Source organism: Danio rerio, chromosome 1 (assembly GCF_052040795.2).
Source record: "Danio rerio strain M-AB ecotype USA chromosome 1, GRCz13ab, whole genome shotgun sequence".
NCBI classification, from domain to species: domain Eukaryota; kingdom Metazoa; phylum Chordata; class Actinopteri; order Cypriniformes; family Danionidae; genus Danio; species Danio rerio.
The window spans coordinates 4,834,984-4,851,305 of NC_141021.1; the positions used below are offsets into that span (position 1 = coordinate 4,834,984).

The 16,322-nt window shown below is 32.1% G+C and overlaps 1 protein-coding gene across 4 annotated transcripts in view; it reads right to left on the reverse strand.

Moving 5' to 3' along the window:
- The window catches only part of LOC147846650 (uncharacterized), a 194,809-nt gene extending 188,504 nt beyond the window's left edge, over nt 1-6,305 (reverse strand). For 3 of the 4 annotated variants that reach the window (XR_015476104.1, XR_015476105.1, XM_087236633.1), the window contains exon 1: nt 6,113-6,305. The gene's annotated coding sequence lies outside the window, so the exon portion shown is untranslated. The remainder of the gene's footprint in view (nt 1-6,112) is intronic. The other variant, XM_087236632.1, reaches the window with a different exon arrangement.
- Between the last annotated feature and the right edge of the window lie 10,017 nt (nt 6,306-16,322).

A 16,322-nucleotide genomic window follows, 5' to 3' on the forward strand; every position in this document is an offset into this window, starting at 1 on the left:
ATAGTGTGCTTTTTGCGGACATGAACGTTAGATTTACGTACACAGCTCTTATTAGCTGGAGTCTCCTAAAGCTCACTGTTTAGCTAATATCACTAATGTAGACTTACAGGTTTTACTTCGCGTTGATTTTAAACCAGCATGGAGTTGGGATACGTTAACAAGGCCACTGAAGACTACAGTCTGTAGTGTCTGTCCAGTGTTTCCTCTAGGATTTTTTTCTAGCTGTGGTGGCAGACTCTGTTGGCCGTTTTTTATTTATTTTTTTTAAAGATTTATTTTTGGCCTTCATTATTAGATAGGACAGTATTGAGACAGGAAGCGAAGTGGGAGAGAGAGGGGGTAGGGAAATGTCGTCGAGCCGGGATTCGAATTCGTGACGCCCTGACGTGCTATAGCACCATATGTCGGCGTGCTAACCACTAGGCTATTGCACCAACTCTGTTGGCCATTTTACATTCTGTTGACCTACCACTACATGTGGCGTTATTTCATTGACAAATGTCATGGGCACTGTATTAAGTCGAGGTCAGATTCATGTAATAGCCTACGAGCATGTCAGTCTTTGCTTGGGCGCCGATTTCCTCTGTTCGTGCACAAAACTTCTTGCTCAATACTTGTTTGGTAGTTTCAGCTTGGCGCAAGAGTCGTTTTGAGGCGTTGCGCTACGCTGTTTAAATAGCAAATGCATTAGTGCTCATATGTGCATCCATAGGGGTTCTGCCCTAAAAAGGGAGGCGTTCTGAGGTGCACGGCTGGCGCGTTGCTATTTTGAGAAACTAAAATAGATTTTTCATTAGACCAAAACTAACCCGGTCTAAACTCCGGCGCAGAGTTGCGCCTCGCTTACACACTGCTTAATACGCACAAGAGAGCAATAGGCAAATATCTTTACATATGAAAAAATGTAAATATTAGGGATATATATAGGATATAATAAGAATATATATATAGGATATAAATATAAAGGATTAAAATATTACAAAACATATTATTTTCTAGCCTACATAAATATAAAAAATCACTGCTTTTATGCCTTCTTCATCTCGGGAGGCTTTTTCAGTTCATTCATAACGATTTGCTTTTGTATAATGTTATTATTATTAGCAGTATTATTTATTATATCCATATTTATATTTGTTTTATTAAAACAAGCTTATATTTGCCCACCTGCAGGTTTTAGACCATATGGGGCACAGCATGTGTTTTGGGATATAACTCATTCGTAAATAGCGAATGCGCTTATGGCGCGACACAGCTGGCTCTTAAAGGTAATGGGAGATGAGACTCTAATTGGTTTATTCTCAAAACACACCTATAACTCATTAAGAAAATAAACTCAACCCTTTTAGACCATGCGCCACGGCGCAAAGCGGATTTTCCCATCCCTAAATTAGCAAAAATGTGTTCTGACACGCCCTGAAAGCGTTTGCGCCCTGCATTTTGCACTCTGCGCATGGACCGTCAAAATAGAGCCCTTAATGTTTCTAGTCTACTTTCTGGTCACTCTAATATCTCTTTAAAACTTGGTTTGCCAACTAAAAAACTGTTAATTGACCATGTTTAAGCTGTGACAGAAAACAAGTGGCAATCAGTCTGTTGTGGTTCATATGATCAGCAGCATTTGCAGTTTCAAAAGTCCCTTTTGAGTGATATTTCAGTTTTGTCCACCTACCCATTGTGAGACTTGAAATATAAGGGACAAGTGCCTTTCTCAAGAGCACAATAGTAATAAAAGACATCATTAACTGTGCGGTTCACAGGTTACTCTAATATGAGGTCGGTAATGTGCAGCTAAAAAGACGCCTGACAATTAACAAGAGCAGCCCACAGTCACCACATTATCACAAGCAAAATTAATCTTAAATTACAGAAGACTGGGACAAAACTGGAATATAAATGATGCTAAACTGTAAAGGTTTGTACATCAGGGAATGAGCTGAAACACAATAAAAGGTATATTTATATGAGTTTAATACTTATGCTGATACTTGACACTTTCATTCATTCATTTATTTTCCTTTGGCTTAGCCTCTATTTCAGAGTTTGCCACAGCGGAATGAACCACCAACTATTCTGGCATATGTTGATGTCCTTCCAGCCACAATCCAGTCCTGGAAAAACCCATACACACTTATTCACACACACACACACACACACACTCATACCTTTACCAAATGTGTTTGGACTGTGGGGGAAACTGGAGCACTCAGAGGAAACCCACACCAACACGGGAAGAACATGCAAACTCTGCACTGAAATGACCCTGCCAGGACTCGAACCAGTGACCGTCTTGCTGTGAGGCAACAGTGCTAACCCCTGGGCCACCGTGCCACCCTTACATGATTCTTAAATATGTCTATTTTATAAATATCTCTAAAACCAAAATGTGTTCAGGCTAACACACGCCTTACATGATGAAATCTCTCATGTGAACTTACAATAAGCTATTTATTTTATGCAAATGTTAAGGGAATATCATAGTATCATCCTGCAAAAGTTAAAGAGATGCATTTTTTTAATGCTCTTAAAACATTCTGAAACAATTAGTAACAAAAGCGAACATTTTGAGAGATTCAAAAAACACCAAATAGCCTTGAACAAAAGTAAACCATTCCGGCACTGAATGCCTTTAATTAATTGCATTCATTTAATACAATAAAATCAGCCGTTTCATTCAATGAATTAATATTCTATGAAGCTAAAAAGGTTTTTTAGCCACTTGTAATTTACTAGGGTTTAAAATACCTGCATTTTAGACCTTGTTAGTGCATTATTAATGCATGTTTTAGTGTGCAAACATATTATTATGATTAGTATTATTGTAATTGTATACAAATGTGAAATGTTGCATTTATTTATGATTTTGAAAGTTGGACTTTAACATCAGAGAATAAAAGGAGTGGAAAAAACGTAAAAATATGCGGAATGATTAAGTGATATACATAATGAATCACGATTGGTATTCAAAGCATATAAATGTACACTTTCATGCAGTTATTTACTTATGGCAAACCAGCATTCACTGAACGCAGCAGATGATGAATTAATTTTGCAGAAGTGCACAGAGAGGGTGAAGAACATGCCTTTGTTTTTATGTTTGACTGTGTCGCTTCTTTGCATGGCAGATATTAATGTGAGTACAGAAGAAAAATGAAAAGTGTGAAAAACAGCTCTATCAAAAGAGGCTATGTATTGTGGAAACATGTAGCTGGAAGTGAATACATGAAGATGTAAATAAACACAAGGCGGCCAATGTTGAGACTTGGCTCCCAATTTCTAATAAGTGGGTGTCGGGAGACACTCTCACTTTCCAAGAGATGAAATAACTTTATGAGAAAAACCAAATAGTGGAAAGATTACTCTTTCTAATAGTTACTGTAAAACAGTCTGATACTCTCATACACAAACAGTTATGGGTCATCTGATCTGATATTTTCAGACTAAAATACAGAATGTTTTATTAATATGAATAATAAAACACTTGAAATACTTGTTTGACATTTAAGATTTGCAAGTATTGTATCACAAGATCGAAGAGTACAACTGTTGAGTTTATCAAGTAAAACCAGTGAAAACTCCTTTTTCTCATTAACTTCTAGTGAACACTGAGAATGTTAACTGATTTTATATGCAATAAGTAATCCACATTAATTGAACTTATGTCTAAAAATAATAGTTTAACAGCAGAATATATGCACAAATAAATCAATAAACAGCAAAATTACATTTCCCATAATGCTAAAGAAAAGAAAGCAAAGTGCATCAAGGGACATCTTTAGCTCCACCTACCTCATTGATACCATAAACAATAATTAAATAGTAAGAAATAATTTAAGTCTTTAAGAGCTGCCTTGTAGCTTTTGTAGCCCATATTTTAGCCCCCCGTTGACATGCACTGATGAACTTGAGCTTCTCAAGGTGAATGCGTACCTTGGCTCTAGGGGTCAAACAACAACAAAAAATGTCAAGAATCTTGGTGTGATTCTGGAGTCAGATCTGAGTTTCAGTAGTCATGTCAAAACAGTAAGTAAATCAGCATACTATCATCTCACAAACATTTCAGTTCAAGCTTTGTTTTCAGCTAGGACCCACAGAAACATATTCATGCTTTTATCAGCAGCAGGGAGGATTACTGAAATGGACTCCTCATTTTGTCTTCCTAAAAAGACAGTGAGCATAATATCATCTCACAAACATTTAATTTCAAGCTGTTTTCAGCGAGGACTTTGAGAAACTTGTTCATGCTTTTATCAGCAGCAGAGTGGATTACTGCAATGTCTTCCCAAAAAAACAGTCAGACAGTTGCAGCTCATCCAGAATGCAGCTGCCAAGATTCTGACCAGAAGCAGAAAATCAGAGCACATCACACCTGTCCTTAGGTCTCTACACCGGCTTCCAGTTACTCTCAGAATAGATTTGAAAGTATTATTACTGGTCTATAAAATCACTAAATGGCCTAAGACCTCGATATATTATAGATATGCTCACTGAAAACAAACTTAACAGATCACTCAGATCATTAGGATCAAGTAAATGCTTTGACTAAATGTTCAGTCAAAGCAGGGTGAATCTGCATTCAGCTTGTACATCCTTCGCTGCTGGAATCAGCATCCAGAAATGATCAGATGTGCTCCAATATTAGGCATATTCACATTAAGCCTGAAAACTTATCTGGTTAGATGTGCCTTCACTGATTGAGCACTGTGCTATGTCCGACAGATCGCACTAATATGTCTTTTTTTCAGATTCTTTCATTATTTTAAAACCTGTTTTAACACATTTTAATCTGTTTTTTACCAGATTTAATCATTTTTATTCTTTGTTGTTGTTATTTTCTTTTATTATTGTTTATATGCAGCACTTTGAATTACCATTGTGTGTGAAATGTGCTATATAAATAATCTTGCCTTGCTTTTTTGTGTCATTTTGTTTGATTTTCATTTAATTTGAATGTTGTTAATCATTATAATCATCATTATCATCATCATTATTTTAATGCATATGGGAAAAGACTGCTGGAATCTGCACTGCTTAAAAATGTGGCGTGAACAAATATGCAAATAACAGATAACATCATACTTTTTCTGAACACATTCATCTTTTATTAATTTACGGAGTTGACAAATTCATTTGAATTAATAATTGATTATTAAATACGTTGAGTGCCTTTAATTTGATGCATAAACTCACTGGGGTTAATGCTGCAAGCGCATTCATACATCAATGTCATGAAACAAAAACTAAAATAAAAATGATGTATTGATGATCATTAGTGACTGTCTGGTTTATGTCTCTGCTTAAGTGAATATCCACATTTGAACATCGTTTATCATCGTCAAATCTAATTCAGTGCAGTCTCATGTGGATTATCCAGATGTTGCTGGAGTCTATGAGAAACAAGCCAATGAGAAGATAGAGATGTCAGTGGGATTAGTGTTGTGAATTATCCTGTCTCTGTTGGAATATATTTTAAAATGTAGTAAATTCCTAGTATGGCAATATGAAGTTTTACCAGCTAATCGCATTTGTTAGCATTGAAACAACTGCATCAACTCAATGCTTTTGTGGGTTTCTGTTTCAGGATATTTAGATGAATAGAAAGTTTAAAAAAAACTGCATTTGAAAGAAAGAAAGAAAGAAAGAAAGAAAGAAAGAAAGAAAGAAAGAAAGAAAGAAAGAAAGAAAGAAAGAAACGTTTGAGTCAAAATACAAGTGCTAATGGTAAACTTAGTGGTCCCTGTACTGGGTCCAAAACTACTTTATAACATTTACACTTATTATAAAGGCTTTCCTATATGGTATCAGCCCATGACGAGTCTAGTATTTACAAAGAATACCATAATGTTAGGTATTTCATTATACATAAAGTAGTGTTAAATAAAAACAGATATGATTATTTGTCCTAGACAAAAAGTAACGTTGGCATGTTTGTTGTGAAGAATTTTCTAAGAATGTTTATTACATAGCTATATTTAATAAAACAGTCATGCAATATATCACTAGAAAGCTCTTTCTCCCGAGAGATATGGTATGTTGCTATTTTGCATGAATATCGTGGCTTTGAACAGTTGTCAAAAGAATTCGCGCCATTCTTTTAGTGTGCAAAACATACCTCATATATTCAGTTGCGTGTGACCGCTTCAGAACCGATAAACTGCCAAATCATACACCCTTGTCCAGTAGATTGGGATATTCCCTCTTAAACGAGACCATTTTCACGTTTCTGCTTGCTTGCGTTAGTGAGAAATCCATAGTTTTATAGTGTTAGGCATAACGAAAGCAAACAGGTGCACACTACATTTCCCAGAAAGCAACGGGTTAGCAGTGAGTTCTCATTTGCCTCCGTTTGCTCATTTGTCGACTGAGACGTCACTCAACACCTGCCAGCGAATCAGAAGCGCGAGATTTCGCAGATATGGGTCGTTTGGTATTGCACGTCTGGGTTTTTAGTTTACACATTATGAAGGGAAAAGTTTTGTTTTTACATGATGTTTACACACTTCTTAATGTTGATAATGAAATATAGGCATAGATGGCTCGAAAATGTGCGACCTGTAAGCAACATTAACAGAAAAGTGAAGATAAAATAGAAGAGAAACTCAGACCACTAAAGGTGCGTAACGTTATCCATTTCTTTCTAACTCTTATGCTTTCTTGACACAATAGTTATTATGATTGTAAAAACAAAACCTAAAAATATACTGTATACAACACACAATACTTGTGAACTACTTGGGCAAACATAATAATGAAACATAACTTTTTGTGTGTGCGTATTGTAACACTTCAACTTCTACTACTTTTAATGTTATTTATGAAAAGTTATATCAACTATGTAGCTCAAAGGGTTTTCTACACAGTGACACATTTGTTTCTTTTATTTCCTTCATTTTACACGTGTAGAGTAAACATTTTTATGTGATGTGGAAAAGTCAACGGACGCGGTTTGGAAAAGTCAAGAATTTAAAACCACCAAAACGTTCTGTTTTTTCTGTAACACCGCTCCTTCGGTATATGTAAGTTTTTTATTTACATTATTATTTATTTACAAATCAGTGTTTTTAAAACTAATGAAGACAGCAGAAGTCTTTATTTGAATTATATATATATATATATATATATATATATATATATATATATATATATATATAGCTCAAAGGGGAAAAAGGTTTTTGTTTTTTACCCAGACAGTTAAAAGAACATATATTAGAGCAGGAATCACAATACCGTGAAACCGTGATATTTTTATTCAAGGTTATCATACCGTTAGAACTTTATACTGGCCCATGCCGTGACCTACTGTATCTGCGGCAGTTGCGTCACTTCACTCCCATCCATGAATGATCTCGCGGTGCATCATAGGATAGCATAGAAACATCGAATACGAATACGCACTTCAGAATCTCTGAAGTAGTAGGTAATCTGGGTAAACATGTACATTTATGTTAGTACTGTAGTAAAATGATAAAATAATAAACATTCTACAAGCAAGCTAACTGGCTTTCTTTAACTTCTCTGAGTAAAAGCTTTTCAAAATGTATGTCATTAAACTTTATTCATCCAGTACAATGTATCGCTTGATGTGTATGTGTAAATATGTTAATTGTACTTGTAAAGTGTTTTTGGCCTGGTTTGGGCAGCTTTTGGGGTGGAAAAAGTCAGCTATATCTGGCAACACTGCTTCAAATTACTGCACTTGCAAAAATAGAAACCTGCGTCAAAGCCGTCTGCAAAGCTCACCAATCGCATAAATTCAATCCATGTTATTAACGGCTAAAATAAGGCTGAGTGAAGATGTGAATATGAATCAGAATTGTTCATGTGCTTCTTATTTCCTGCCGCAGACTTGCTTTCTAGCAGTTCAATGGCTCTGTCCTTTGAACCACTGCCGTATCACATCCTGAATCTCCAGGACGTCCCTTCACCCCCTGCAGCTGAAAGAGCACACGCTCATATGAGTCCGGTCCTAATCTAGTGACCGGCCCTAATGATTGATTGCATACTGAGAAGAGCCGTCACCTCTGCTGCGAAAAAGAGCGCAGGAAATGCTCATCAAGACCCCAACCGAGAAACTGAGAACAGCTTGATTGAGCTAGACTTGTTAACTCCGAATAGAACATTTCTGTGCGTAGACTGTGTAGGCTACTAATGCTACATGAAATGTACAACAGCAAAACAACTTATTGTGAATATAATAGGGATATTTTTAATTTAAAAAAAGTATAGTAGTTCCCATAAACATATGATGTATCTTATTTAAAAATAAAAATATTATTGAAAAAAACATAAAGTCACCTCAACTGACCACCTAAAGAAATGCAAATATTTATTTATTTATTATTTATTTATTTATTTAGTCAATACATAATTTATCCATTCAACATTTTTATTTATTTATTTTATTATTTATTTATATTCAGTCAATAATTAATTCATCCATTCAACCATTTATTTATTTATTTATTTATTTATTCATTCATTCATTCATTCATTCATTCATTCATTCATTCATTCATTCATTCATTCAATAACTCATTTATCCATTCAATCAATCAATCATTTATTTATTTATTTATTTATTTATTCAATAACTCATTTATACATTCAATCATTAATTCATTTATTTATTTCATTTATTCAATAACTATTTATCAATTCAATCATTTATTTATTTATTTATTTATTTTTTTATTTTTTTATTTATTTGTTTATTTATTTATTTATTCAATCATTAACTTATTTATCCATTCAATCATGTATGTAATGCATTCATTCATTCATTCATTTAATGTTTGTTTATTTATTTATTCAGTCATTTATTTGATTATTTATCTCTTTGTTTATTTTAACATTGCCAATAATGATAGTTTTTGAGCATCAAATATACATAATGATTTCTGAACAGCAAAGACTGAAGTTTTGACAGAAAATTCATTTTTTAATCACATGAACAAACGGCTGGGTCAGTTGGCATTTCTGTGTGGAGTTTGCATGTTCCCCCCATGTTTGCGTAGGTTTCTTCCGGGTGCTCCGGTTTCCCTCACAGTCCAAACACATGCAGTACAGGTGAATTAAATAAGCGAAATTGGCTTTATGTGAGTGTGTACAAGAGTGTCTGGGTATCCCAATGTTGGGTTGTGGCTGGAAGGGTATCTGCTGTGTAAAAAAACATATGCTGGATAAGTTGGCGTTCCGTTCCGCTGTGGCGACCCCTGATTAATAAAGGGACTAAATTGAAAAGAAAATGAATGAATAACATGATATAATATAATATAATATAATATAATATAATATAATATAATATAATATAATATAATATAATATAATATAATATGTAGTGCTGTCGCCTCACAGCAAGAAGGTCGCTGGTTCGAACCTCGGCTCAGTTGGTGTTTCTGTGTGGAGTTTGCATGTTCTCCCTGCCTTCGTGTGGGTTTCCTCCGAGGAAAGACATGTGGTACAGGTGAATTGGGTAGGCTAAATTGTCCATAGTGTATGAGTGTGTGTGTGAATGTGTGTGTGGATGTTTCCCAGAGATGGGTTGCGGCTGGAAGGGCATCCACTGCATAAAAACTTGCTGGATAAGTTGGCGGTTCATTTCGCTGTGGCGACCCCGGATTAATAAAGGGACTAAGCCGACAAGAAAATGAATAATATAATATAATATAATATAATATAATATAATATAATATAATATAATATAATATAATATATTTAAGTGGTTTGACGCTGTTCTTTTGTAAAAAACAAATAGCATTAGCACTCCAGTTGCTTTTTCACACAATTCTTAAACCATGCAATAGGAAAAGACAGTTATTAAAGAGAATGTTATCTCTTTCTGAAGCACTGAACAACCATTAGCATAAATTCAAATGGCACATGAAGATGCAAAGCGCTAGGGTTGACATTAATGCAGTTGACGGCTACAGGTTTTTTTTTCCTTTTAAAAACAATAGAGGTAAACGTTATCGCTTTGCTTCAGAACACTGCTTTCATGTGCGAACACACTGTCTATCTGCTGCTTTGCTGTTGTACATTTTGAATGACATGAGAATGAGCAAAGATGAAAAAAAAATGCTTTAAAAGAGTACCATATGCATTTTTTAACAAGATTTTTTTTTACTACATTAAGTTGGGGCGACGCGGTGGCTTAGTGGTTAGCAACGTCGCCTCACAGCAAGAAGGTTGCTGGTTCGAGCCCCTGCTGGGCTAGTTGGCATTTCTTTGTGGAGTTTGCATGTTCCTCCGGGTGCTCCAGTTTCCCCCACAGGACTCGAACCAGCGACCTTCTTGCTGTGAGGCCACAGTGCTAAACACTGAGCCACCGTGCCACCTGAAAATGTATTCATATTGCAATACTTATTGCAGAAAAATAAAAATCGCAAAATCAGGTTTTTCCAATGTTGTGCAGGCCTAATACATATACACTGTCGCAAATAAAGGCACAAAACCTGTAATTGGGTTGGTATATTTCCAAAAAGGTATGTATTGGTAGTTTGTAGTTGCTAAAAAAATTCAAAGAGACTTTTGGGGTGATAGTATAAATGTTAAATGTACCAATGTGTACGTATTACAGTATGTGAAAGTGTGTATAACTTTCTAAAGTTCACAAAAACAAATCACAAACTCAATTTGACTGTGTCAATTGTCATTAGATTTATCAAAATGCTGATTTGCTTCTACAAATGTCCCCGTGAGAAACAGGTAAAAACTACTAAGGCAACCAGGCTTTATTTCTAGGATAGTGTAACGAGTGTGTTCCCAGTAGAAAACTAAAGACAACAATGGAGGTGTTTGAGGGAGTTCGGAAACAGTGCGTGTGTGTGTGTGTATATATAGGAAGAGAAAGATAAATATAGAGATTTACTGTATAGAGGATAACTCCCACTGGAGTGACTTTGTGCTTTGAAAGTCATGCTCGAACGGCAATATTACACACTATAGGAAGGTGGACGCGTAGAAATCATACTTGTACAGTTGAAGTCAGAATTATTAGCCCCCTGTAATTTTTTTCCCCAATTTCTGTTTATCGTAGAGAAGATTTCTTTAATACATTTCTAATCATAATAGTTTTAATAACTCATCTCTAATAACTGATTTATTTTATCTTATTCATGACGAATAATATTTGACTAGATATTTTTCAAGACACTTCTATACAGCTTAAAGTGACATTTAAAGGCTTAACTAGGGTAATTAGGTTAACTAGGCCGGTTAGGGTAATTAGGCAAGTTATTGTATAACAGTGGTTTGTTCTGTAGACTAACGAGAAAAATTATAGCTCAAAGGGGCTAATAATTTTTACCATAAAATGGCTTTAAAAAAATAAAAACTGCTTTTATTCTACCCAAAATAAAACAAATAAGTCTTTCTCCAGAAGAGAAAATATTTTCAGACATACTGTGAAAATTTCCTTGCTCCGTTAAACAGCATTTTGGAAATATTTAAAAAAAGAAAAAAATAATTCAAAGGGGGGCTAAGAATTCTGACTTCAATTTTAAGTCTGTGTAATTAATTGAAATTCAGTTTTGATTTCAATTTTGGCTTTCAATGATTATAAAAATAAAACATTAATAAAGATAAAATAAATTCTTTTAAACATTTCAAACATAATGATTAAAAACCATTCAATGAAAGTTTGTTTCTAATGCTTAAATTAAATTAAATTAAATTACAAATAAAATAAAAATGAAATTAAATTAAATTACAAATAAAATAAAATAAAATAAAAACTTAATCAGAAAGCACCATGCTTTGGAAATGTGTTTCCACCACTTAAAATTAAATTAAATTAAGTTAAATTAAAATGTAATCAAAAAGCAACATTTTACACAAGTATGTTTCCACCACATTAGGTAAAATAAAGTAAAATAAATTTAAATAAAAAATAAACTAAAATAAAACAAATGGAAAAATATTAACCAAATAAAACATTTAACACAAGTTTGTTTCCACCACATCAAATAAAATAAAATAAAATAATAAATAAGATAAAACCAATTAGTTAATAAAGATTTTGGACATCTTCCTGGACACTTTTAATGCTTCCAAACAGTTTGCTGCAATTATAAATGTCTTGAGGTAGTTCATTATGATGTGATTCACCTTCTGTGTGGGATTTGATTGGACAGGAATTACAGGACTGAATTTTCTAATCCCCCTAGACAAGAAAAAATACAGTGACTGCAGGTTGAAGAAAAGTAGTGGAGTAAAAGTACTAATACTGCACAAAAAAATGTAATCAAGGGAAAGCAAAAGTACAAATATTTAAAACTACTTAGTAAATTACAATTCCTGTGAAAAAAACTACTCCATTACTGTAGTTTGAGTATTTGAAATTAGCCACTTTACACCACTGCTTGTACTACACCCGTACACAGTGCTCTAGCATCTTGGCATTGGCTTAAGTCTTGACTAGTGCGGTTGAATGACATTTGTCCTGAGAGCACTGTACAAATGTGGCAGCACTATTGACGCACGCTCAGGGTCTGTATGCGATATCTAGTGTGCATATCTATGAACAATAAAGGCAGTGTGGTGCGCCTAGTGTTATTAGAACGTAAACGTGCATTCGTTGTGATCAGCTAACAGTCTCCAGTATCCATCAATGATGTCTGTCATATCCACTTCATAGACTCGTCCCTCACTGTATTAATCCGACGAGAGCATTGTATGTGACAATACAGCCATCAAAGCATTTAAAAGTCTCTCAAGCATCACAGTAACATCCACCTCATTGTGAAGCTCTGAATAATTCACACTGTCACGCTGACCTTGTTTTTGAGGGGTGTTAAGATAAATAATTAGCTCTATAATAGGCTTGATTAGAAAGGCAGCGGTGAACCAGTCGATATCGGTTTCTGAATGTATAATGCGTCCGGCGGGAGACTCAATACATGAATGCTTGAGAGCTCATATAGAGTATGCAGTAAGTAACAATAAGGCAGATCAATCTCGTGGTGTTTTCTACAACAGAAAAACAGACGGGAGAGGATATTAGACAGATAGAAAGATAGATGTGGACAGCGACTGAAAGAAATGCAAAGCAACAATGGCTTTGTTTGGATTTGAGTGGGCTGGAGAGGCGAGTGTAGTGTGAGTGTATTTTTGCCGCAAGGGTATTTTTGAATCTGACGGTAATTGCGTAATTATCTACATAGGTTACATCCTTAAAAAATGAATAGTGAGAAGGCAAACAGTAGGTCATCGGGGTGTGAATCATAATGATGGTGTTCGTGTAGTGTTGTGATGTGCTGTGTTGAGTATTTAATGTTTCAATTTGGGCAAATGCAATTAATTGTGGACCTACAGTATAAACTAATGCATTGTGCCAATCTTGGTAAAAAAGTCATTCATGAAGGAAGGTAAATGTTTATAAACGTGATTTGCTGTTTTAAATAATCGATAATTATTTATATTTATATTCATTCATTTGTTTTATTTTCTGTTTAGTCCCTTTATTAATCTGGGGTGACAATGCTGTATGAGACAGCACATGTTTTACGCAGGTTTTATTTATTTATTTTATTATTATTATTATTATTATTATTATTATTATTATTTTATATATGGAAATTATAACAATAATTTAATTCATGCACAGTTATTTAAAAGATATATATTTTACACATAAAGTGTATTAAATACTACTACTACTACTACTAATAATAATAATAAAATTAATTTTCTAAGGGGCTAATAATTTTGACCTAAATAAAATAAATAAGTAAACAAGAATAATAAGTGAACAAAAATAAGATTAAATAAATAAGTTTAAATAAATACATGAGAATAAATAAATGAGAAAAATAAATAAACAAATATACATATAAATAAACAAACAAACAAACAACAAAGTTGCTTTTATTATTAACTAAATTAATAATAAAATGTTTGTTAATGTACTATTTTGTGTACTATTTTAATTCAATAGTTATTGAAATGTTTTGATTAAATAATAATAATGATTATTATTTTTTTTTTATTATTATTATTATTATTAAATACGTATAACTATAATCTAATTAATACACAATTATTTTTTAAATTATATTTTACACATAAAAGTGAGTGTTTAAATAAGTTAAAGCAGTAATAAAAAAATACTTTTTTAAGGGGTTAGTAATTTTGACCTTTAAATAAATAATTAAGAATAGGTAAATAAAAGAGAGTAACAAATAAGAATATATATATATATATATATATATATATATATATATATATATATATATATATATATATATATATATATATATATATATATATATATATATATATATATGCTGCCCTGGTGATAACATAAAGGAGGTAAAATTGCTGTAATTCATTTACATGTACTGTTTTAAAGACGTTTTAAACTTGTAAAACTCAATTTTCATCAAAATTGATGATGATTGATGATCACAGAGAGCTAAACAGGTCTTTTAATCTCAGTTGCTTTGCGCACATCCTGTCTTGTTGATATGATTATATGAATTACTATGGAGACATATTAATACGCGATATGGATCCTATTTTAAATGTCACGAAATTATTGTCTTATTTGTTTATTTATTTAATGACATCCCTTGTGAGTCAATTGTTGTGTGCTCCAATAGTGCTATTTGTAGGATCTGCTGCCTAGTGTTTTAAACTGTCCACCCATGAGGGTGCAGTTCAGGTAAAAACTGCTGCCACTGTATCCACTAAGGCAGCTCATTAGGCTTTTGAAACAGAGCTGTTATGCAACAAGATATAAAAAGAGCTACTGCCTCCACATCATCTTCTTACAAATGCTTCTAATTACAAGATCTTGTAGTCGTCAATATTTCTTGATTTGTCTGGTTCTTCACACACTGCAGTGCAATTCAACCAGCCCTGTCCTTTATCTGAAACAGAGCCCAACAGCTACAAATCAATACAGTGCTACAAGATAACAATGGATGAAGTCGCAGTGTTGACCATCTGCAATTCAGACTGTGTGCTTTATACTCCTAAGGAAAGATTTAGCTGGTGCCTTCACAGCTAACAAAGAATGTTCCGGGAGAATGTTCTGGCACTAGACTTGTTTAAGAATGTTTGAAAGTTGCACTCAAGGGAAGTTTGTTTCCACCGCTAAAAATTAAGTAAAATAAAATAAAAATAAATAAATAAAGTAAATAAAAACTAAATTAAATAAAACAAAAACAAAAAAATAATAATAAATTAATAAATAATCAAAATTAAAACTAAAATAAAATATATAAAAACTAAATGAAATAAAACAAAAATAAAACAAAATAAATAAAATAAAAAGCAAAAATAAAAATAAAATAAATAAAAACTAAATTAAATAAAACTAAAATTAAATTAAAAATAAATGAAATAAAAACTAAAATACAAAAGACAAAAAAATATAAACTAATTGAAATAAAATAAAATAACTTATTACAAATCAACATTCTATGGAAGTTTTTGCACAACTTAAAAGAAAATAATATATAATAAAGAAATAAAAATAAACTAATAATAAAAATAAATTAATACAAATAAAAACTTTATCTAAAGCAACATTCTGCAGAAGTTTGTTTCCACCACTTAAAAAATAAAATAAAATAAATAAAAACTAAATTAAATAAAACTAAAATAAAACCAAAATAAAAAAATAAATAAAATATAATAAGCAACACCACTTATTTTTTTTATCAAAATAAAATAAAAATAAAAAAATGTACCTAATTTAAAATAAAATAACTTTTTTCCTTTAAAGCAACATTCTATGGACGTTTTTGCACCACTTAAAAATACAATATAGTAAAATTGAATAAAATAAACAAATAATTAAATAAAATTTAAATAAAAAGCAACATTAAGTGGAAGTTTGTTTCCACACATTAAAATAAAATAATAAATTAATAAAATTAATAAAAACAAAATTAAATTAAATTTTAATAAAAAAATAAAATATAATAAACAAAAAACAAAAGCTAATTGAAATAAAATACTTTTAATACATTCCATAGAAAGTTTGTTCCTGCAACTTAAAATAAAATTTAAAAATATAAAAAGATTAAAAAAATAATAAATAAATAAGACTAAAATAAAATATGTAAAAATATATGCTAAAATAAAACAAAAACCTAATTAAAAAGCAACATGTTCATGGTTTATTAATGTATTCATTTATTCATTACTTATTTATTAATTTATTAATTTTTTTATTTTAAAATTCAGCCATTTATTTATTAAATGTTTTATTTAATCATCCATCATTTATGTAATAATTAATCAATTCGTTCATTCATTTATTTATTTTTTCGTTAGTTCATCCATTAATTTTATATATATATATATATATATATATA